This window comes from Ornithorhynchus anatinus, chromosome 1, assembly GCF_004115215.2.
Source record: "Ornithorhynchus anatinus isolate Pmale09 chromosome 1, mOrnAna1.pri.v4, whole genome shotgun sequence".
Lineage (NCBI taxonomy): Eukaryota > Metazoa > Chordata > Mammalia > Monotremata > Ornithorhynchidae > Ornithorhynchus > Ornithorhynchus anatinus.
The window spans coordinates 107,134,553-107,156,686 of record NC_041728.1 but is presented as its reverse complement, the minus strand read 5'-3'; the positions used below and the strand labels follow the sequence as shown (position 1 = coordinate 107,156,686).

The 22,134-nt window shown below is 46.6% G+C and overlaps 1 protein-coding gene across 3 annotated transcripts in view; it reads left to right on the top strand.

Annotated features, from left to right (window-relative positions):
• PLS1 (plastin 1) overlaps positions 1 to 22,134 on the top strand; it is a 102,313-nt gene that overhangs the window by 20,812 nt on the left and 59,367 nt on the right. The window lies entirely within an intron of this gene.

The following is a 22,134-nucleotide window of genomic DNA, read 5'->3' as shown; positions in this document are numbered from 1 at the left end:
TATATGTGTGTGTGTGTATCTAAATACATATACGTGTGTGTATATATATATATGAAAATGTACACACATGTATTTGTTACTGAATCCCATTTTGCAAAGGCGGGAACTAAGAACCAGAGAACTAAACTAATTTACCCCACTTCACACAGCAGGCAAGTAAGGGAAATGGGATTAGAACCCAGGCCTTCTGACTCCCAGGCCCGTGCTCGATCCACTAGGCCCGGCTACTTCTCCAGAGGTAACTCCAGAAGGATGTGGTGGGGGTCATTGCCCCGTGGCACTGAGACTGGGGAGCGGTATAGCGCCGGACTTTACACCCACAATTTTTTGGTCCACCTACCCCTCTCTGCCCTCTCCTCCCCCAACTTGACAAACTGGAAAACTGGGAGGAGGGACGGAATGGGATAATGAAATAGTTTCCTTTCCAACGTGGTGTCAAATGTCATAAACCTGAAGCGGGCTGTAAATTTAGAGTAGGAACAGCCATTGTCATTTACCATAATCTGGGTGACTAGTAATTCACAAACTTCCCCGAAAATAGAAAAACGATACAATAAAATGAACTTCAATTGAGCGTTTCCTGTTCCCGGGTGGGGTTAACCTGGGTTAAGGTTTTCATCGAGGCTATTTTGGAAGGAGCGATCTTTGCCTCTTTGGCATTCTTTCAGTGCCATCAGAGGATTTCAGGTCTGTCTGGCCAAGGACCCAGTCAAAGGACCCCGCCAAATTACATCCAGCCAGAAAACGAGGCCGTTTGCCAGCCTCCGGCAGTGAGAACTGATTGGATTCGAGCAAGGGCACGGAGCTATGCCTGCCCCCTGGACGACAACTCTTATGAGGCGTTGCCATATGGCTCAGGAGGACTGAAACGGCTGCTACTGAAGAGGCGCCTCGCAGCGTGGACTAGTGGAAAGACCACAGCTTAGCGGGTCAGAGGCCCTGAGTTCTGATCCTGACTCTCCCACTTTCCGGCTCTGAGACCTTGGCAAGTCACTTAACTCCTCTGGACCTCGGTCACCTCATCAGTGTCCAACCTGATTAGCCTGTTTCTACCCTAATGCTTCCCACTGTGCATGACCCGTTGTGTTTATGGTCTAGTGGATGGACCATGGGACTGGGAGTCAGAAAGACCCGGTTTCTCATCACGCCTCTGCCATTTGTCTGCTTTGTAATCTTGGGCAAATCACTTCACTTCTCTGGGTCTCAGGGTTAAATTGAGGATTAAGACTGTGAGCCCCATGTGGGGACAAGGACTGTATCCAACCCGATTTGCTTGCCCCAGTGCTTAATACAGTGCCTAACACATGATAAGCGCTTAGAACAGTGCTCGGCACAAAGTCAGCACTTAACAAATACCACAATTATCAATATTATTATTATAATGCTGGCTCTGCCGCTTGTCTGCTGTATGACCTTGGGCAAGTCACTTAACTTCTCTGGGACTCAGTTGCCTCAGCCGATTAGCTTGTATCTACCACAAAACTCAATGCAGTGTGTGGCACATAGTAAGTGCTTAACAAATATCATTAAAAAAAAAACAAAGGCAGAGACTCTTCAGTTTCTCCGTCGTATAATGGTGGGACTCTCCAGGACTGGTTTCAGTCATTCAGTCGTTCCAAGGCCGGGGGAATTCTGTCATCCCCCTCATGCTGGATGACATCTCCAAATTAGGTTGTCTGCCCATGCAACACACTGAATAACTTCATTACATTAGGCTGTACGCACAGCTGTGTGACTGTGGGCAAGTCACTTAACTTCTCTGTGCCTCATTTACCTCATCTGTAAAATGGGGATTAACTGTGAGCCTCACATGGGACAACCCGATTACCCTATATCTACCCCAGGGCTTAGAACAGTGCTCTGCACATATTAAGCGTTTAACTAATGCCAACGTTATTATTATTATATAGTGTAACGTAAAGACGTGATGCAGAAGCCCATTGGATTCCGCAGACCTAGACAGTTCTCCCCGGGAATTCTGTCCTGCCTCCATTATCCTAGAGCCACTGGGTTTCCTCCCCAAGGCTCCCATTAGCACAGACAACTCCCACGACCTAGGCTTGGGGCTTGGGTGCCCTTTCCGGCTTTGACTGCCGTTTCCGTCTCTGCTTTCTCCGACGCTGTGACCAGGCTGGTGCCCCCACTGGACTACCAACCGCCTCCCCCGCTCCGTGACACCCGTGTCACCCGTCGCCTTCCGTTATTGCACTCCCTCTGTGGAACTGCCCCCTCTGATGCCTCACCCTGAGGCAGCCACTCGTAGCCTCACCTCTGAAGCGGCCCTCTGATCAAGTAATCAGTAGTTTTTATTGAATGCTTACTCTGCACAGGGCTCTGTTCTAGGCAATTGAGAGAGTACAGTACAAGGGAGTTAACGGAAACGTTCCCTGCCTATGATGAGCTTAATGGGAATGCCCAGAAATGGCAATGGTTCCTTGTTTGGGGGGGACCCCATTTCTCTTGCTAAGGAGAGAGGCCAGGCCGTTGGAGGAGTCGCAGGGGAGGAGGGGAAGCTTTAGTGCTATTGGCCCAGAAACAGAAATCATCTTTAAAAATAGCCCCCTCCAGCTCACTTGACCAGTGGACAGGGCCGGGGGGGACCCCTGGGTTTTTTGACCCCCTGGGAGATGTCAATCAATCAATCAAAGGTATTTATTAAGCACTTACCGTGTGCAAAGCACTGTATTAAGTGCTTGGGAGAGTACAATAGAACAGAGTTGGTAGGCATGTTCCCTGCTCACAGAGAGCTCACAGTCTAGAAGGGGGACTCTCTAGAGGCACGCGTCGTGCAGGGAATCTCAGGCTCAGAATGTGGAACTCGTATCTAGCAACAGATCATGACTCAACCAGAGAGGGTCCCTAGTCTTTCAGTCTCTGGATATCAGCATTTAGAACAGTGCTTGGCACATAGTAAGCGTTTAACAAATAACATCATCATTATTATTATTATTATCACCTGAGCTGACAAGCAGGAAAAAATGCAGCTGTGAAATCAGAGAGATTTCTGGACGTGGATGTGGAGGTGCTTTTCTATGAGGAGTGTGTCCTGCTAGAAAAACTTTTTTTTAAAATGGAATTCGTTTGGCATAGTGGAGCATGGGCCTGGGACTCAGAAGGTCATTAGTTCTAATCCCGGATCTGCCACTTGTATGCTTTGTGACCTTGGGCAAGTCACTTCACTTCTCTGGGCCTCAGTTCCCTCATCTGTGAAATGGGGATTAAGACTGTGAGCCCCACATGGGACAAGCTGATTGCCTTGTATCTACCTCAACGCTTAGAACAGTGCTTGGCACATAGCGAGTGCTTAACAAATACCACAATAATAATAACAATTATTAATAATAATCATAATAATACAGTCACTTATCCTCCCCCACCTTGATTACTGCATCAGCCTCCTTGCTGACCTCCCTGCCTCCTGTCTCTCCCCACTCCAGTTCATAGTCCACCCTGCTGCCCGGATCATTTTTTCTATAGAAAGGTTCAGGCACTCAAGAAACTCCCATGGTTGCCCAACCGCCTCCTCATCAAACAAAATCTCCTCACTATTGACTGAAAAGTATCCAATCACCTCGCCCCCTCCTACCTCACCTCGCTACTCTCCTACTACAACCCGGTCTGCACACTTTGCTCCTCTAATGCTAACCTTCTCACCGTACCTCGATCTCATCTATCTCACCACCGACCTCTCGCCCATGTCCTACTTCTGACCTGGAATGCCCTCCTTCCAATTACTCTCCTTCTCCTTTGAAACCTTATTGAAGGCACATCTCTTCTGAAAGGCCTTCCCTGACTAAGCCCTCCTTTCCTCTTCTCCCTCTCCCTTCTGCATCACCCAGAGTTGCTCCCTTCATTCATTCATTTATTTTTATTAATGTCCATCTCCACTTCTAGACTGTGACCTCATTTTGGGCAGGGAATGCGTCTGTTTATTGTTATATGATACTCCCCCAAGCGCTTAGTACAGCACTCTGAACACTGTAAGCACTCAATAAATATGATTGAAGGGGCAGAGTTGGGATTAGAACCCAATCCTTGGACTCCCAGACCCACGCTCTCTCTGCTAGGCCACGCCACTTCACCCTGACTCACCCTTAAGCATGTAACCAGTCCTTCCTTCGATTTCACTGACAGAAATTTAAAGAATCTACAGCAGAGCTCAATAATTTAGAGCAAAGATTCCACCAAACAAACAAAACTGGATTAAAACTCAAGATTCATCAAGCTGAGGGCTGAGGGACAGGACTGGAACTGAGCTGAAGACTGGGGCCAGGATCAGGACCGATCAGGTGGAGAATTTTCCAGCCCCCACTCAGAGCTCTACGAATTACATCCCTCTAACCCTGCCACTTGCAGCAGGCGAGGGGTTAGCCATTTTAGCATCCTGCGTCTGTCACGGGCAGCCTGCTATTCTTGTGCTCTACAAAGTTTATGACCATGTAGATGTTTGTGGAAAAATGAACGCCTGGAAATACCGGCGTGGAGGAGCTATCTTCCGCTTCGTCGTTTAGCTCGTACTCATCTGCCTTGATGCCTTCTTAAATGAATTAACTCAGGTATTACACATAATCAGGTTAATCCACTTCTGGATCCGGCCAGGCGCTGAACAAGTGTGTCACCACTGGCCGCTTGATATTTTTGTATTTTTATTTTTTAGTGGTATTTGTTATGAGCTTATTCTGTGCCAGGCACTATAATAAGCACTGGGGGAGATACAAGATCATAACAATAATAATAATAATAATTATGGTATTGGTTAAGTTTTTACTATGTGCCAGGCACTGTTCTAAGCTCTGGAGTAGATATAGGGTAATCAGGTTGTCCCACATGGGGCTCACAGTCTTAATCCCCATTTTACGGATGAGGTAACTGAGTCACAGGGAAGTTAAGTGGCTTTCCCAAGGTCACACAACAGACAAGAGGCAGAGCTGGGATTAGAACCCATGTCCTCTGACTCCCAAGCCCATGCTCTTTCCACCTGGTCATACTGCTTTCCAGCGTGCCTGATAACTTAGTTTCTGCACTGTGTACAAGGAGCTTCACTGTGGTGTATATTTCTTCGCCCGCCCTCCGAGAACTCGGTAACTTCAAATAATAACAGGGTACGGGGAGAGTGTCCCTGAAGTTTTGGTAAGCCGGTTATGAGACAGAAGCTCTGAAGCGTGCTCACTTGTGTCTGCAAGGGATTATGTCTTTTAGTGAGTGGGGTGATGAAGCATTTAAAAAGGCACTGTGAGGCCAGGGCAGGGCAGGGCAGGGCAGGCCAGTGTTTACATTCTTTTCTTTCCGCTTGGAGCCAGCCAGAGCAGCTGTCATCCGAGAAAGGCACTAAGCAAACCTCACTGCTTTGTTTGGGACTGAATCACCCTACGAATGTCCTGCGTGTGGTTTTTTGTGTGTGTTTGTGTTATGTGTGTGCGTGTTTGGGAGGGGGAGGGTGTGGGTTGTGTGTCTGCTGTAGCAAATCCAGCTGGCATAGTCTTTGGTCCAGGAACAGCTTGGCCGAGTGGATAGGGCCCGGGCCCAGGAGTCAGAAGAATTCTGGCTTCACTACTTGTCGGCTGGGAGACCTGGGGCAAGTCACTTCACTTCTCTGTGCCTCAGTTACCTCACCTATAAAATGGGGGCTAGGACTGTGAGCCCTGTGTGAGGCAAGGACTGTGTCCAACCTGATCAGCTTGTGAGCACAGGCCTGGGCATCAGAGGACCGGGGTTCTAATCCCAGGTCTACCACTTGTCCTCTGGGAGACCTTGGGCGAGTCATTTCTCTCTGCCTCAGTTCCCTCATCTGCAACATGGGGACTCAATAGCTGTTCTCCCTCCTACTTAGAGTGTGGGCCCGACGTGGGTCCAGATGATCTTGTATCTACCCCAGTGCTTAGTACAGTGCCTGGCACATAGTAAGTGCTTGACAAATATGTTAAGAAAGAATAGGTTAAGAAAAAAAATACATGGAAAGTACAAACTGGCCCCTACAGGCTATCATGTAAGCAAATAACCATGACTAATTAAAAATATAGTAGATAAAAGCCGATGTGTATTTACCTTGTGGGAATAAGCACTTGCACCTCTGTTCATTCCTGTTCATTTCCCCCTCTAGACTGAAAGCTCGCTGTGGGCAGGAAGTGTGTCTACCATGTATGTTATAATGTACTCTCCTAAGTGCTTAGCACAGTACTCTACACACAATAAGTCAGTCGGTCAGTCAGTCGTATTTAGGGAACGCTTACTGTGTGCGGAACATTGTACTAAGTGCTCGGGAGAGTACAACATAACAATATATTGGAGAAGTAGCATGGCTTAGTGGTTAGAGCACGGACCTGGGTTCTAATTCCAGCTCCACCACTGTCTGCTGTGTGAACTTGGGAAAGTTACTTAATAATAGTAATGATAATGGCATTTGTTAAGTGCTTACTACATGCCAAACACTGTTCAAAGAGCCGGACACTTTCTGGGCCTCAGTTAACTCACCTGTAAAAAAAAATGGGAATTGAGAGTATAAACCCAATGTGCGACAAGGATTGTGTCCAACCTGATTAACTTGTATCTACACCAGTGCTTAGAATAGTGCTTAACAAGTATAGTATTAATAATAATAATAATGAAAACATGTGAAGCAACATGGCCTAGTAGCAAAACCACGGGCTTGGGAGTCAGAGAACATGGGTTTTAATCCCGGCTCCGCCTCTTGTCTGTTGTATGACCTTGGGCAAGTCACTGAACTTCTCTGTGCCTCAGTTACCTCATCTGTAAAATGGGGATTAAGACTGTGAGCCCCAGGTGGGACAACCTGATTACCTTGTATCTAACCCAACGCTTAGAACAGTACTTGGCACAAAGTAAGCATTAAACAAATGCCATAATTATTATAATATTATTTAATAATTAATAATAACAGGCACATTCCCTGCCCACAACAAGCTTACAGTCTACAGGGGGAGACAGACATTGATATACGTAAATATAACTGACTGATCGATTCCTCGTTGTATTCATATACTTTTTTATTTGGAGACTGATAAGCCACTACTCTGACATTAATTGGGGTACAAAGAATAGATGTAACACAACTTACATAAATCAGGGAGTTTAAGAACAGACAAATAAAAACGTTATTTTCAGAATTTTCATAACCTATATAGCTGCTGGGCATTTAAGATAAAACTTACCAGCTCTCCAGTGCTGGATCGGTTCTGGACAGGAGACCGATGAGTAGATAAGCAGGCTGCCTGGATAAAATTGAATGACTGCCCATTTAACCAGCATCCAGGCTCCTGTCTGATTACCACTGGACCTTTAATCCGTTATCTTCAGGATTATCGATTCATCCATTCTGTTCATTAATGTGTTTTACAAGGAAACCACATCGCTAGTTTGTATCACTATTATAGCTTACCCCACAATACCATTAGCGTATGTTCCTTGAAAATGCATCTTGAATGGTTGTATTGTGGGGTGTTTTTGCCCAAGATTTACTTATAGATTAGGATCCATTCCAGACTTCTGGAAAAGTAATGATAAACATCACCAAGCTATTGCTGAACCAAGCTGTAATTCAAAGCATGTCATCTAAACCCTAAACTCGTTATGGGCAGGGAACGGGTCTGCTATGTTGCATTGTACTCTCCCAAACTCTTAGTACAGTGTTCTGCACACAGTAAGCACTCATTAAATATACAGTGCTCTGCACATAGTAAGCCCTCAATACATACTATTGAATGAATTAAATACCACTGATTGATGTCATGATAATATTAGATCATTGAAGGGTTGTGATGGATTAGAAGTTTTTGCATAAGGCCACAGAAATAGACATTTGTTCTGCTTCTCACGGTAGAGATTTTTCAATTTTATTGACAATACTTGTCCATCTTAGGTTGAATGGCAGGTATCTTTTCTTCTTTTAACACCTGTGGCAGGCACGCACCTTCTGAACATCTCTTGCCCCCCGTCTTTGAACTCTTCTCTCAGCTAGCAGCATATTTCATCTGCTGTCTTGAAAATGAGGACTAGTCGGTGGAAGAGAAACCGTTATTTCCTCTTCATCCGTTCATGACATCTTGAAATGAATTGTTGGATAGGCAAAGTTTGATGAAATCCTCTTTGGACAAAGATTCCACTGAAGGAGAGGCGGTTAATCATTAAAATTTACATCATCTGATTCCAAATGAAATTGCATCCTCAGTTCAACAACTATTTTGGTCATGGGCTCGGAGAAGCAGTGTGGTCTAGTGGATAGAGCATGGGCCTGGGAGCCAGAAGGATCTGGGTTCTAATCCAGGCTCCACCGCGTGTCTGTGTGATCTCGGGCAAGTCACTTCATTTCTCTGTGCCTCAATTCCCTCATCTGTAAAATGGGAATTAGAGAAGCAGTGTGGCTCAGTGGAAAGAGGCCCGGGCTTGGGAGTCAGAGGTCGTGGGTTCTAATCCCGGCTCCGCCACTTGTCAGCTGTGTGACTTTGGGCTAGTCACTTCACTTCTCTGGGCCTCAGTTACCTCATCTCTAAAATGGGGATGAAGACTGTGAGCCCCATGAGGGACAACCTGATCACCTTGTAATCCCCCCAGCGCTTAGAACAGAGCTCGGCACATAGTAAGCGCTTAACAAATACCAATTAAGACCATGAGCTCCATGTGGGAAAAGGACTGTGTCCAACCCCATTTGTTTGTATCCACCTTAGCACTTAGAACCTGTGGCTGGCACATAGTAAGCACTTAACCACAACTATTATTATCACTTCAATGTCTTGAAAATCTGACACAGATTGTGAGATGAGCTTTCTTTAAAATCCTTTTCACTGTTGATCGCTTACTCTCAGTGCAGGTGGGAGAAGGTGGAGAAAAACATGCTCTAGTACTTGGCCGGAACTTCAGCCAGGTGAGCATATGCATGGATTAAGGCAGCAAACAAGAAATATTTGATTCCCCAGGAAATTTGAACTGTAAAATGATAGTAATTTGAGGGAAGTTATCAAAAGCGCCTATTTCCCTGGGGTGGTTGTAGCCTGGTATATGCCTGCATTGTTTTCTCTATTTCATTAATGAAAATTTATTCAGCTATGAGTTCTGGCATATTGTCAACCTCCTAGCACTGAAACCACGCTTGCTGTAATGTAGTTATGCTGGGTGGAACATGGGAGGGGAATGAGAAGCAGTGGGATAACCAAGTAGCTGCTGTATCGACTGCTGAAGTTGGGAAACCAAAGCAAGGAGGGCAGAGGTAAAGACAAGGTAAAACAAAGGCTCGGGTAATTCTGCAACCCAGATGAAAACTGGGAGTCAGTTGCTGAGAACAGGGTTGTATGATGCAGGCCCATTAATAAGGGAGCGCCTCTCTTTGAATAAAAGCTTCCGGTGGAAAGAGTGACAAGAAGGCAAAAGAGAAAACGCGCCAGGCTCTGCAAACATTAAACAAAACAACACAAAGGACAACTTTTTTGAGGGTCTGATGTGGCCGGGGTTGTGGATCTGCCTTGGCCTTTTCAAAAAGAAAGGATCAGGATACATACATATGGCTGTAGATGTCGAGAAATAGTTGTGGATGTACAGCACATGTGGTTTCTGGTGCGACTTGGTTAAGCTTCAGAGTAAATCAATGAAAAGGCAAATATTTCTTTATCAGTTGATTTTGGATTACAAACATGAAATAGGAGGACCAGAGAATGGCTCAATTTGGAATTTTCAGGATTTTTCCTTAAATTCTGTTGGTGAATCTTCATCGGTGAATCTTACTGTACTTAGGAGAGTACAATATAACAGACATGGTAGACACTTCTCCTGCACACAATGAGCTTACAGACAAGAGGGGGACATGAACGGTGAATCTTCCCCAGATAGTAAATGGTCAATTCTGCCTCGAGGGGTTGATGTGATTTTGGTGTCTCTTTCACAAGCAATAGGACCGAATTGTCTTTACTGCATGCATTTCCAGTTTCTTCAAACCGGTAACCATATTTATTGAGTACCTACCATGTGCAGAGCACTGTACTAAGCACTCGGGAGCACTTTCTCTGCCCACAAGAAGCTTAGAGCCTAGAGGAGGTGACAAATATTAAAATACATTGTGAATATAAATGTAAGTTCTGTGAGGTTGAGTGTGGGGTGAATAAAAGGTACAAATCCAAGTTCAAACTGATAAGAAGGGAGAGGAGAAGGGGAAATGAGGGCTTAGTTGAAAAAGGCTTGGAGGAGGAGGAGGAGGAGGAGGAGATGTGATTTTAATAAGGTTTTGATGATGGAGAGAGTCACGGTCTGTTGGATATGATATCCAGATCCTGTGCTTTGGAGTGGAAAAATACAAACTGATAGCTCTTATTGGAGCATGGTCTGGTAGTGAAGAAATTCAGTGAAAAACTGACCTGGATTGAAGCCTAGCACGCAGCATGACTTAGTGGGTAGAACATGGGCCTGGGAGTCGGAAGGCTCTGGTTTCTAATCTTGGCTACGCCACATGTCTGCTGTGTGAAGCAAGTCGCTTCATGTCCCTGGGCCTCAGTTATCTCATCTGTAAAATGGGTTCCCCCAGGGACTTTGTCCAACCTAATTAGCTTGTATCCACCCCAGTGATTAGAAAGCATGGTTGGCATAGAGGAAGTGCTTAACAAGTACAGTAATTATTAATATTATTATGTGAGCCACCGGGGCGAGCCAGGCAGAAGATTGGTAACTCCCCCACCTCCTCACAGAGCCAGAATAATGTCCGTTTGACCCGATCTGAGAGAGATCTGAAGGCAGAGGACCAGAAGGACAACATTACCCATAACCAACTGCCCGCAGCAGAGACCGTGAGGATGGGATTCATTCCATCGGGATGTCGTGCAGGCAGGAAATTCACTGATTCATTTGTAATTATTGAGCACTTACTGTGTGCATAGCACTGTACTAAGGGCTTATAAGGAGGCGCAATCAGTCAATCCGTCGATCAACTTTATCGAGCACTTCCTGTGGGCAGGAAACTGTACTAAGCAAAAGGAGTTGAAATAAATTCTTGGACAAGTGGCCCCTCGTGGATTACGGGAGAAAATTTAGGGATGTAGAGGGTGAGGTTGAGGGGTCAGGGGGTCTATCGCTAACCAAAAGAGTAGATATCCCGGAGGGCGGCCAATGTACAGTTGCCCCAAATCCTCCTCCACCCTTACCCTCAGTGCCCCTGTTGGAGATAGACTCCCCCGCCTCGGCTTGATGGATTCGGGGTTAGCCTAGAGATGGTGTTGATCATCGTCTCCGTCTACGTGAGTGGCGGTGGGAGTAGTTTGTGTATATGACTGCCTTTGGTTGGTGTGGAAGGGAGCAGTAGGGAAGAGACAAGAAAAGGAGAAGCAGGGTGGCCTAGTGGATAGTGCACAGGCCTGGGAGCCACAGGACCTGGATTCTAATCCCGGAGAAGCAGCGTGGCCTAGTGGATAGAGCACGGGCCTGGGAGTCAGAAGACTTGGCTTCTAATCCCGGCTCTGCCACTTGTATGTGACCTTGGACAAGTCACTTCACTTCTCTACGCCTCAGCTTCCTCAACCGTAAAATGGAGATTCAATACCTCTTCTCCCTCCTGCTTAGACTGGAAGCCCCGGATGGGACAGGGACTGTGTGTCCAACCTGATTTACTTGATTCTACCCCAATGCTTGGTACATAGTAAGTGCTTAACAAGTAGCATAATTCCTTCCCGAACTTCCATGCTTCAATCACCTCCATCGCTTTCCTCTGAACTTTCCCCAAATTTAAACCTTCACACTCCGTCCTCCGCCCAAAGGGACACCTGTCCCAGCCCAAGGCCAGAGGGCTGTAGTGCAGCGGGGTGGGGCTGATTGTACTGATGAGTGGTTAATACTTAATTGGCCGGATCCTGCCAACGCTCAACTTCAGCCTGGTGGATGTTGTGCCCAGAGGGAGAGTGTGAACCCTGTGGGAAGACTATGCTAACTAGTTACCCAGGCCAGAGGAAGAAGCAAAATCCTGCCTCTGGCCTGGATCGCCCTCCCTCCTCAAAGCCGACAGAGACAATACTCTCCCCTGCTTCAAAGCTCTCAGACTGAGACCCCCCTTTTCCTCTGCTCCTCCTTCCTCCCTATCACCCCGACTCTCTCCCTTCACTCTACTCCCCTCCTCCACCACAGCACTTGTGTATATATGTACCCATTTATAATTCTATTTATATTAATGATGTGTATATATCTATAATTCTATTTATATTGATGCTACTGATGCCCGTTCACTTGTTCTGATGACTGTCTCCCCGCTTCTAGACTGTGAGCCCGTCGTGGGCAGGGATTGTCTCTACTTGTTGCTGAATTGTACTTTCCAAGTGATTAGTACAGTGCTCTGCACACAGTAAGTGCTCAATAAATACAACTGCATGAATGAAAGCCTTACTGAAGGCACATTTCCTCCCTAAAGCCTTCCCTGACTGAGCCCCTCCTTTCCTCTTCTCCCACTCTCTTCTGTGTCGCCCTAATTTGTTCCCTCCTCCCAGCCCCCCAGCACTTACGTACATATCTGTAATTTATTTATTTGTGTTGATGTCTGTGTCCCCGCATTTAGACCGTAAGCTCTAAGGGAATGTGTCTGTTTATTGTTGTATTGTACTCTCCCAAGTGCTTAGTACAATGATCTGCACACAGTAAGCTCTCAATAAATATGACTGAATAAATGAATGAAAGAGTGTTGAGAGCCAGGAGAGATCTTTGTTTTTTGTTTTTTGAAAATGGTATTAGTTCATTAAGTCATTCATTCATTTAATCGTAGTTATTGAGCGCTTACCGTGTACAGAGCACTGTACTAAGCGCTGGGGAGAACACAACACAACAATAAACAAACACGTTATCTGCCCACAAATTTGTTAAATGCTTACTATGTGCCCAGCACTTTTTTAGCTCTGGGGTAGATGCAAGATAATCAGGTTGGACGCGATCCATGTCCCACAAGGGGCTCACATCTTAATTCTCATTTTACAGATGAGGTAACTGAGGTACAGAGGAGAGAAGTGACCTGCCCAGTGCCACACAGCAGGCGAGTGGCAGAGCAGGGATTAGAAGCGAGGACCTTCTGACTCCCAGGCCTGGGCTCTAGCCACTAGACCGTGCCTTACTGTCACGTTGGGGAGGAGAGATCCTAGGCAGCCTCTGGGACTTCCTCTTCATTCTCTGAACCCTCTGGCCAGATCAAAATGAAAATTTTCTCCCATCTTATCTAGACCAGGAAATAGCAAAGTTGCCATGGATCATCACCATCATCATCATCATCACCAGTGGTATTTGTGCAGAACACTATACTAAACTCTTGGGAGAGTACAGTATAACGCGTTCCCCACCCGCGATGAATTTGTGGTCTAAAGGACAGATTAATTTGTATCTTGAATCCATGAGGTGGTTCCACAGAAATCATTTCATTAGGGAACATAGGACCAGGTGATTTGAGTGAAGGGGACTTTAGACCATCAGCGGTGCCTTCCTGGGTCTGCTGTGGTACAGCCAGCCTGTCCCATTAACGACCGCAACCCTGAAGGACCTTTGTACATTTTTACCACCCTGTTGCGGGGACGGTGGAAGGACAGTGAGGGATGGAGCGGATCCGCCTTAGAGGTCGGCAGAGGGACAGTGCAGAGGTCTACAGTACCAGCCGTTGACTGTGGTATGGAGAGTTAGGGAAGGGGAGGGGAGAAAGGGAGAGAGCTAGAGAGGGAGGGAGGGAGGAGGCGCTAGACATGAGTGAGAGTTTGTGTTCCCAGAGCCAGGACAAAAGGACATCTGTTGAAGGCGTGGCACCCTATTTGCCAAATCCCGTGCCGCCCAACCCCAGACCACCACATTCTCCAACCCTTGCCCCGCCCCGCCCTGCCCTGTCTCCCATGGGAACAGGCTTCGAGCCCCACCTCATGCTTTTCCCAGATGGGGGTTCGTTCATTCAGTTGCATTTATTGAGCACTTACTGTGTGCAAAGCACTGTACTAAGTGCTTAGGAGAGTACACTGCAACCGACACATTACCTGCCCGGTTGAGTGTGAATCCCAGGCAAGCTCTCCCCCTCCTACCTAACCTCGCTAATCTCCTACTACAACCCAGCCCACACACTCCACTCCTCTGACAACAACCTACTCATCCACCTCAGTCTCGTCTGCCTCGCTGCAGTTCACATCTCCCCTCTGACCTGGAATGCCCTCCTCTTTCACAACCCAACAGCCCACCACTCTCCCCATCTTCCAAGTCCTACTAAAATCACATCTCCTCCAAGAAGACTTCCCGGACTAGCCCCTCCTAGCCGCCGTACCCCTTATCCACCCTCTGAGTCACACAGCATCTGTGTGTGACCACTTTGATATCTGCCATCCAAGTCCCACAGCATTTATACCCATATTCTTATACTGGGAAGCAGCGGAGCCTACTGGAAAGAGCCCAGGCCTCGGAATCAGAGGACCTGGATCTTGGCTCCCGAGCTGGTCTGCCGTGTAACCTTAAGCACTTAACTTCTCTGTGTTTGAGTTTCCTCATCAGTAAGTTGGGGATCCAGTGCCTGTTATCCCTCCTACTTAGACCGTGAGTCCCAAGTGGACAGAGACTGAGTCTAACCTGATTAACATGTGTTTTCCCCAGCACTTAGTCCTTGACAGAGAGTAAGTGCTTAACGAATACCAAAATTATCAATGTTATGATTATTAATGTTATTTTTCAAAGTCCAGAGGTCTTCCTAGAGAGAGCAGCCTACTGGACTGTAGTTTTCCCCTGAACGTCTGGTAGCCCTTCGTCATCGGTGACAGGCTGTTTTAGGATGATTCACAAAGCGGCGAAAATGATTTCCAGTTAACGAAGGACAACCATAGAGTGTTTTTTCACTTCTGAATCAAATTGGGTCTGCCAATTTCCATTTATCTGGACCAGTGCTAATTCCAGCTATTCCTTCTGCTCCATATCGCTCAACCCTTCAATAAAACGAAGACTGTTCCCCTTAACTGTGGATTGACCAGGAGGATTGTTTAAAACTGCAGTTCTTGCTTAGTGATAATTCACTTTCCTCCTTCAAAGCAATGCACATTTAGGAGGAGGATGAGACAGTTGGTCTTTTTTTAAAAGTTTCGTCTGGGGGTCAGAATCAGTGCTGCAAAGGATTGCTGCATTGAAGGTTGATTTCCATTTAGTTAAAAATAACTGTATTTGTAAAGCGCTTATTATGTGTCGAGCACCGTTCTAAGCTCTGGGGTAGATAGACTCTAATCAGGTTGGACAATCAGGGGCTCACAGTCTTAGTCCTCATTTTACAGATGAGGTACTGAGGTACAGAGAAGTTAAGTGACTTGTCCAAGGTCTCCCAGCGGACAAGTTCACGCCTATCCCACTGTTGACCTCTGCCCCACGTCCTCCCACGGTCCTGGAATACCCTCCCTCCTCACCTCTGCCAAACTAACTCTCTTCTCCTCTTCAAAGCCCTACTGAGAGCTCACCTCCTCCAGGAGGCCTTCCCAGACTCCTCCCCCCTTTCCCTCTGCTCCCCCTCTACCCTCTGCTCCACCCCCTTCCCCCTTCCCCTCCCCTCAACTGGCCCTCCTTCCCCTCTGCTCCCCTTCCCCTCCCCTCCCTTCTCACCCCCTTCTCACTTCCTCCCCCTCCCCCCTTCCCCTCCCCTCAGCACTGTGCTCATTTGTGTATATTATTTATTACCCTATTTGTTTTGTTAATGAGGTGTACATCCCCTTGATTCTATTTATCATGATAATGTTGTCTTGTTTTTGTTTCATTCTGTTTTGCTCTGCTGTCTGTCTTCCCCGATTAGACTGTGAGCCCGTCACTGGGCAGAGATTGTCTCTATCTGTTGCCCAATTGTACATTCCAAGCACTTAGTACAGTGCTCTGCACATAGTAAGCGCTCAATAAATACTACTGAATGAATGAGTGGTGGAACTAGGATTAGAAACCAGGTCCTTCTGACTTCCAGGCCTGTACTCTATCCACTACGATATGCTGCTTCTCTTTAGTTGCTATTCACCCCACCCTCGGTCCCACAGCACTTAGCTATATACCCATAATTTATTTATTTGTATTAATGTCTGGCTCCTCGCCTGGACTGTAATCTCGCTGTGGGCTGGGAACATGTCTACCAACTCTGTTGAATTGTACTCTCCCAAGTGAGAAGCAGCGTGGCTTAGTGGAAAGATCAAGGGTCTGGGAGTCAGAAGATGTGAAGCAGCATGGCTCAGTGTAAAGAGCCTGGGTTTGGGAGTCAGAGGTCATGGGTTCGAATCCCACTCTGCCACTTGTCAGCTGTGTGACTGTGGCCAAGTCACTTAACTTCTCTGTGCCTCAGTTACCTTATCTGTAAAATGGGGATTAACTGTGAGCCTCACGTGGGACAACCTGATTACCCTGTATCTATCCCAGTGCTTAGAACAGTGCTCTGCACAAAGTAAGCGCTTAACAAATACCAACATTATTATTATCATTATGAATCCCAGCTCTGCCACTTGTCAGCTGGGTGACTTTGGGTAAGTCATTTTTCTTCTCTGTGCCTCAGTTACCTCATCTGTAAAATGGGGGGGGGGGAGGCCTGTGAGCCCCATGTGGGACAACCTGACTACTTTGTATCTAACCCAGTGCTTAGAACAGTGCTAGGCACATAGTAAGCACTTAACAGATACCATCATTATTATTATTGTTATTGCCCCAGCTCTTAGAAAAATGCTTGACACAAAGTAAGTGCTTAACAAACATCACCATTCTTTTATTTTTATTATTGAGAGCATAGTACACTGCTCTGCACACAGTTAAGCACTCCATACGTACCACTGTTTGACTGACATATAGGAATTATTCAGCACCAGTGGATGTCACAGGACTAGCCCACAATCCATAGAGATTTGTTCCTCACCCTCTCCCTGCCCAAGTCTCTTTCCCTTCTCTCTCTTCCAGTCCTTATTCTGTGCTGCTCTCCTCCTTCACCAGATGGCCGCTCTGATCCCCGCTGGTCCATCTCCCCATCTCTCCCTCTCTGCTTCTCTGCCTGTCTCTGTCCCATTACTCTTGTCCCCTCCTCCTGCCTCTCCTCATTTCCCTTTCCCTTTAGCCTGCTGTTCCTGTCTATGTCTACCCCTCTTCTTTGCTCCCTATCGGATTGTAATCTCCTTGAGGGCAGATGCCGCTTTTTTTACTTTTGTTGTACTCTCCTAAGTGTTTAGTACAGTGCTTCACATGTGGTAAGCTTTCAATCAATGAATCCGTCAGTCAGTGATAGTTATCGAGGGCTTACTATGTGCAGAGCACTGAACTAAGTGCTTGGAAGAGTAAAATGCAACATAATTAGCAGGCACATTCCCTGCCCATAAATACCATTGTTTGATTGATTGTCCCTTCCTGATCTTGCATCTGCCTAGTAGCTTCTCCTGCTCCCAGCCCAGCTCTCATGCTACCCTTCACTGGCATTTTTCTCATCTTTGTCCTTTATACCCATCTCAGAGTCACACCTGAAGAGTTTCCAGTAGTCCACTGGTCTTGACTACGGGAGGGAGAGCCAAGCAGAGGCCTGTCCATTCCGTTCCTAGCTTAGGCAGTGGCTAGCCAGTGGAAGACCATCTGCTACAAGTCAAAACTCCCCTGTGCTGGGCAGCAGCAGCATGGGAGAGAGTCGAGGGCAGAAGGGAGGAGGCCGTGGTAAACCAATTCTGTATTTTTACCAAGAAAACTCTATGGACACACTACCAGAATGATTGCAGATGGAGGTGGGGTGTTCTGGGAGAGGTGTGTCCATGGCATCGCTCTGGGTCGGAGATGACTCGACAGCATAAGAAAGTTGCTTTATCGCCTCTGTCTCTTTCTTTTTACCTCTCTCTCTCTCCCACTTCCTTTTTCTCTCACTCTTGTGTGGCGACCTCTACCCTCTGCCCTACCTCTCTCCTATGCTCTACAACTCACTTCCTCTTTCTCTTTCTCTCACTTCTATGTGGTGACCTTCACCCTCTGCCATACTTCTCTTCTGTGCTTTATGCCCTCTACTCTCTCTCTCTGTCTTCTGCTCCCTGCCTTCTCTGCTCTTTATCCTCTGTTCTGCCGCATTCTCACTCCTTTCTTACCCTTCAAGGTCGGGGCACTCACAGGGCGTGTGGAGAGATGAGCTTTAGGTCCAGCAGGGGTAATCAAACAATCAGCCAATCAATCACATTTCTTGAGCACTTACTGTGAGCACAGCACCGTACTAAGCGCTTGGGAGAGTACGGACATGAATGGCAGGGAACGTGGAACACGCCACCAGGACATTTAAGCATGATTTAAGCAGGACTATGAAGAATTCAGAAAACAGTCGAGTCACAGCCAAAGCAGTTGTTCACATTCAATATCAAAGATGACGTTAGAGACGGTGAGATCTCATCCGTGGGTGAAAGCGTGACCTAAAAGACCAAGTCTCCCTCACGAGAAGCAACCTGACTCTATGGCAAGAGCCCGGGCTTGGGAGTCAGAGGTCATGGGTTCTAATTCTGGATTTGCCACTTGTCAGCTGTGTGACTTTGGACAAGTCACTTCACTTCTCTGGGCCTCAGTTATCTCATCTGTAAAATGGGGATTAAGACCATGAGCCCCACGTGCGACAACCTGATTACCTTGTATCCCCCCAGCGTTTAGAACAGTGCTTTGTACATAGTAAGTGCTCAACAAATACCATAATAATAATAATAATAATAATAAATACTTGTGCTATTTGTTAAGCGCTGACTTTATGCCAGGCATTATACCAAGGGCTAAAGTGGATACAAGCAAATTGGGTTGGCCAGAGTCATTGTCCCACATGGGGCTCACAGTCTTAATCTCCATTTTCAGATGCGGTAACTGAGGCTCAGAGAAGCAACTTTCCCGAGGTCACACAGCAGACATGACGAGGAGCTGGAATGAGAACCCAGGTCCTTCTGACTCCCAGGCCCGTGCTCTACCCACTAGGCCAAGCCACTTCTCAACTAACACAGAGTACAAATATCACAGAGATTGGTAGACATGTCCCCTGCCCACAATGAGCTAGAGAAGGAGTCAGACATTGGTCAGATATTAATATTAATAAATAAATTATGAATATGTTATAGGTATAGGGGGAGGTCCAGCCATCAGGCCACCCCAAGGGACAGAGTTGTCATGGCCAAGTCAGTGGCCAGCTGGAGGGGCAGAGGAAAGGAGGAGTGATTTATGATCTTCGGAGGAGCCAAGAGTGAGCTGGGAAGTCATCACTGAGACGGACGCTCAATAAATACAATGAATGAACGAGAGAAGAAAGATAGAGAGCCTTGAATCTAATGGTCATACGTTTTGGTTCGATTTGGAGAAAAATGAGTAGCCATTGGATGTGTTTGAGGTGTAGAGTGACACGTTCTGAATGGCATTTTACAGAGGTGAATTTAAAATGGAAGTTCGTTATGGGCAGGGAACGTATCTGCTGATTCTGTTGCATTGTAATCTCCCAAGCACTTACTACAGTGCTCTGCACATAGTAAACATTCAGTAAATATGATCAATTAATTGATTGTTTGAGGGGAGAGACTGGAGGCAGGGAAATCAGTGAGAGGGCTGATGCAGTAGTCCACTCGTCAGCTTGTTCCTGGATGTGACAGTGTGGGTGGAGAGGACAGGGCAGATCCAGGAAATATTCTAAAAGACAAATTGGGTTGTTCGGCAAGGGCAGTACTACCCAGAAGTGGGAATCAATTATTTAATTAGGTAGACGTTTTTATGATATTTGTTAAGCACTTATTCTCTGCCAGGCAAAGTACAAAGTCATGAGGTAGATTCATTCATTCGGTCGTATTTATTGAACTCTTACTGTGTGCAGAGCGCTGTACTAAGCCCTTGGAAAATATCATTTGGCAACAAGTAGAGACAATCCCTACCCAACAGCGGGCTCACAGTCTAGATATAACCTAATCGGGCTGGACACAGTCTCTGTCCTACGGAGAGCACATAATCTTAATCACCATTTTACAGATGAAGTAACTGAGGCACAGAGAAGTAAAGTGACCTGTCCAAGCTAACGCAGCAGACAAGAGGCAGAGCCGAGATGAGAGCCCATGTCTTCTGACTTCTAGGTCCATGCTCTTTCCCTTAGGCCATGGTGCTTCTCATTCAACCATTCATTCAGTTGCATTTATTGCATTTATTACTGCGAACAGGGCACTGTACCAAGTGTTTGGGGCAGCACAATATAATAAACAGACACATCCCTTGCCCACAACGAACTTTCAATCAAGAGGGGACTCTAGACAGTCTCACTACACTTCAGTCTCATCTATCTTGCCGTAGACGTCTCGCCCACATTTTACCTCTGGCCTGGAATGCCCTCCCTCCTTATAACAGACAGACAATTACTTTCTCCCCCTTTAAAGTCTTACTGAAGGTACATCTCCTCCAAGAGGTCTTTCCTGACTAAGCCCTCCTTTCCTCTTCTTCCTTTCCCTTCTTCATTGCCTTGACTCGCTCCCTTCATTCATCACCCCCCGTCCCCACCCCACAGCACTTATGTGCATATCTGTCATTTTTTTATAAATTATTGTCTGTCTCCGCTTCTGGACTTCAAACTCTGTGTGGGCAGTGAATGTGTCTGTTTATTGTTGTGTGTTCTCAAGCGTTTAGTACAGTATTCTGCACACAGTAAGTGCTCAATAAATATGATTGACTGAGTGAATGAATAGACCCTTGTGGAAAGGGGGTATGTAAGGCAACCATCCCCGCAGTGAAAAATCGACCCTCTCAGTTCCAACTGAGAAGGAAGAAGGAAGCCAGCCATGCCAGGGCCTGGGGAAAGTGTTCACCCCAGGCCCCGTGAGTGTCTTCTGAGGCTAGAGGAGAAGTTTCCAAGCGCTTAGTACCGTACTCTGCACACAGTAAGCGTTCAAATAAATACGACTGAATGATGAATGAATGAAGGAGCACCACCCTGAAACCCAGTAAGGACAATCAAATGTCCTGCTCAGGGTAAGCTGATCCCAGCGGGTCAGAGACGGAAACCCGCTACTGAAGCACACAGCTAAGCCGTTCGTCGGGCTCGTTAAGAAACTAATGGGCCATCGGGAGAGTGGGACTCGGGGTCTGCTTCTGGACAGGAAATCCTAACCCCCCCTTCCCCCGGATCCCGCCTTAGAGAGCGGGGGGCCAGGAATGGGGAGAAAGGGTGAAAGCGGAGGAGTTGCGACTCCAGGGTTAATTAGTCATGACACCTTCACTCACCCGAGTCTAGCGGGGCCGAAATCAATCTATCGATCAATCGATCAATAATATTTATTGAGTGCTTACTATGTGCAGAGCACTCTACCAAGATCTGGCAAGGACACAGTACAGCAGAGTTGGTAGACATGTTCTCTGCCCACAGTAAGCTTACAGTCTTTGAGGGGAAGAGAGGTATTGATATAAATAAATAATTTATAATATATAATTTAAAGATATGTACATAAATGGTGTGCGATTGAGGGTAGAACAAATATCAAATGCCTGAAGGTCACAAATTCAAGCGATGAAGACTGCAAGCTCACTGTGGGCAGGGAACGTAGTTATTAACTCTTGGTAGCTACTAATTTTTTCTCCACTTACACTTGATATTAATATCGAGTCTTCCATTTTTTTAAACCACCACGGATTTGTCCTTTTTTGCCTGCTATTCTTCCCCATGAGGTTGCAAACTTGCCATATTTTACTTTTTTTAATGGGATTTGTTAAGCTCTTACTGCATGCCACGGACTGTACTAAACGCTGGAGTAGATTCAAGCTAATCAGGTTCGCCACAGTCCATGTCCCCCATGGGGCTCAGAGTCTTAATTCCCATTTTGCAGATGAGGTCACTGAGGCCCAGAGAAGTAAAGTGGTTTGCCCAAAGTCACACAGCAGACAAATGGCAGAGCCAGGATTAAAACCCAGGTCCTCTGACTCCCAGGCCCATGCTCTATTCCTTCATTATGTCCCCCAGTCTCTGAATACGTTGCTCGGCACCCAGTAGCCAAAGCGGCTACTGAAGCAGCATGGCGTAGTGGATGGAGCATGAGCCTGGGAATCAGAAGCTCATGGGTTCCGCCACTTGTCTGCCGTGTGACCTTGGGCAAGTCACTTAACTTCTCTGTGCCTCAGTTACCTCATCTGTAAAATGGAGATGAAGACTGTGAGCCCCACGTGGGACAACCTGATTACCGTGTA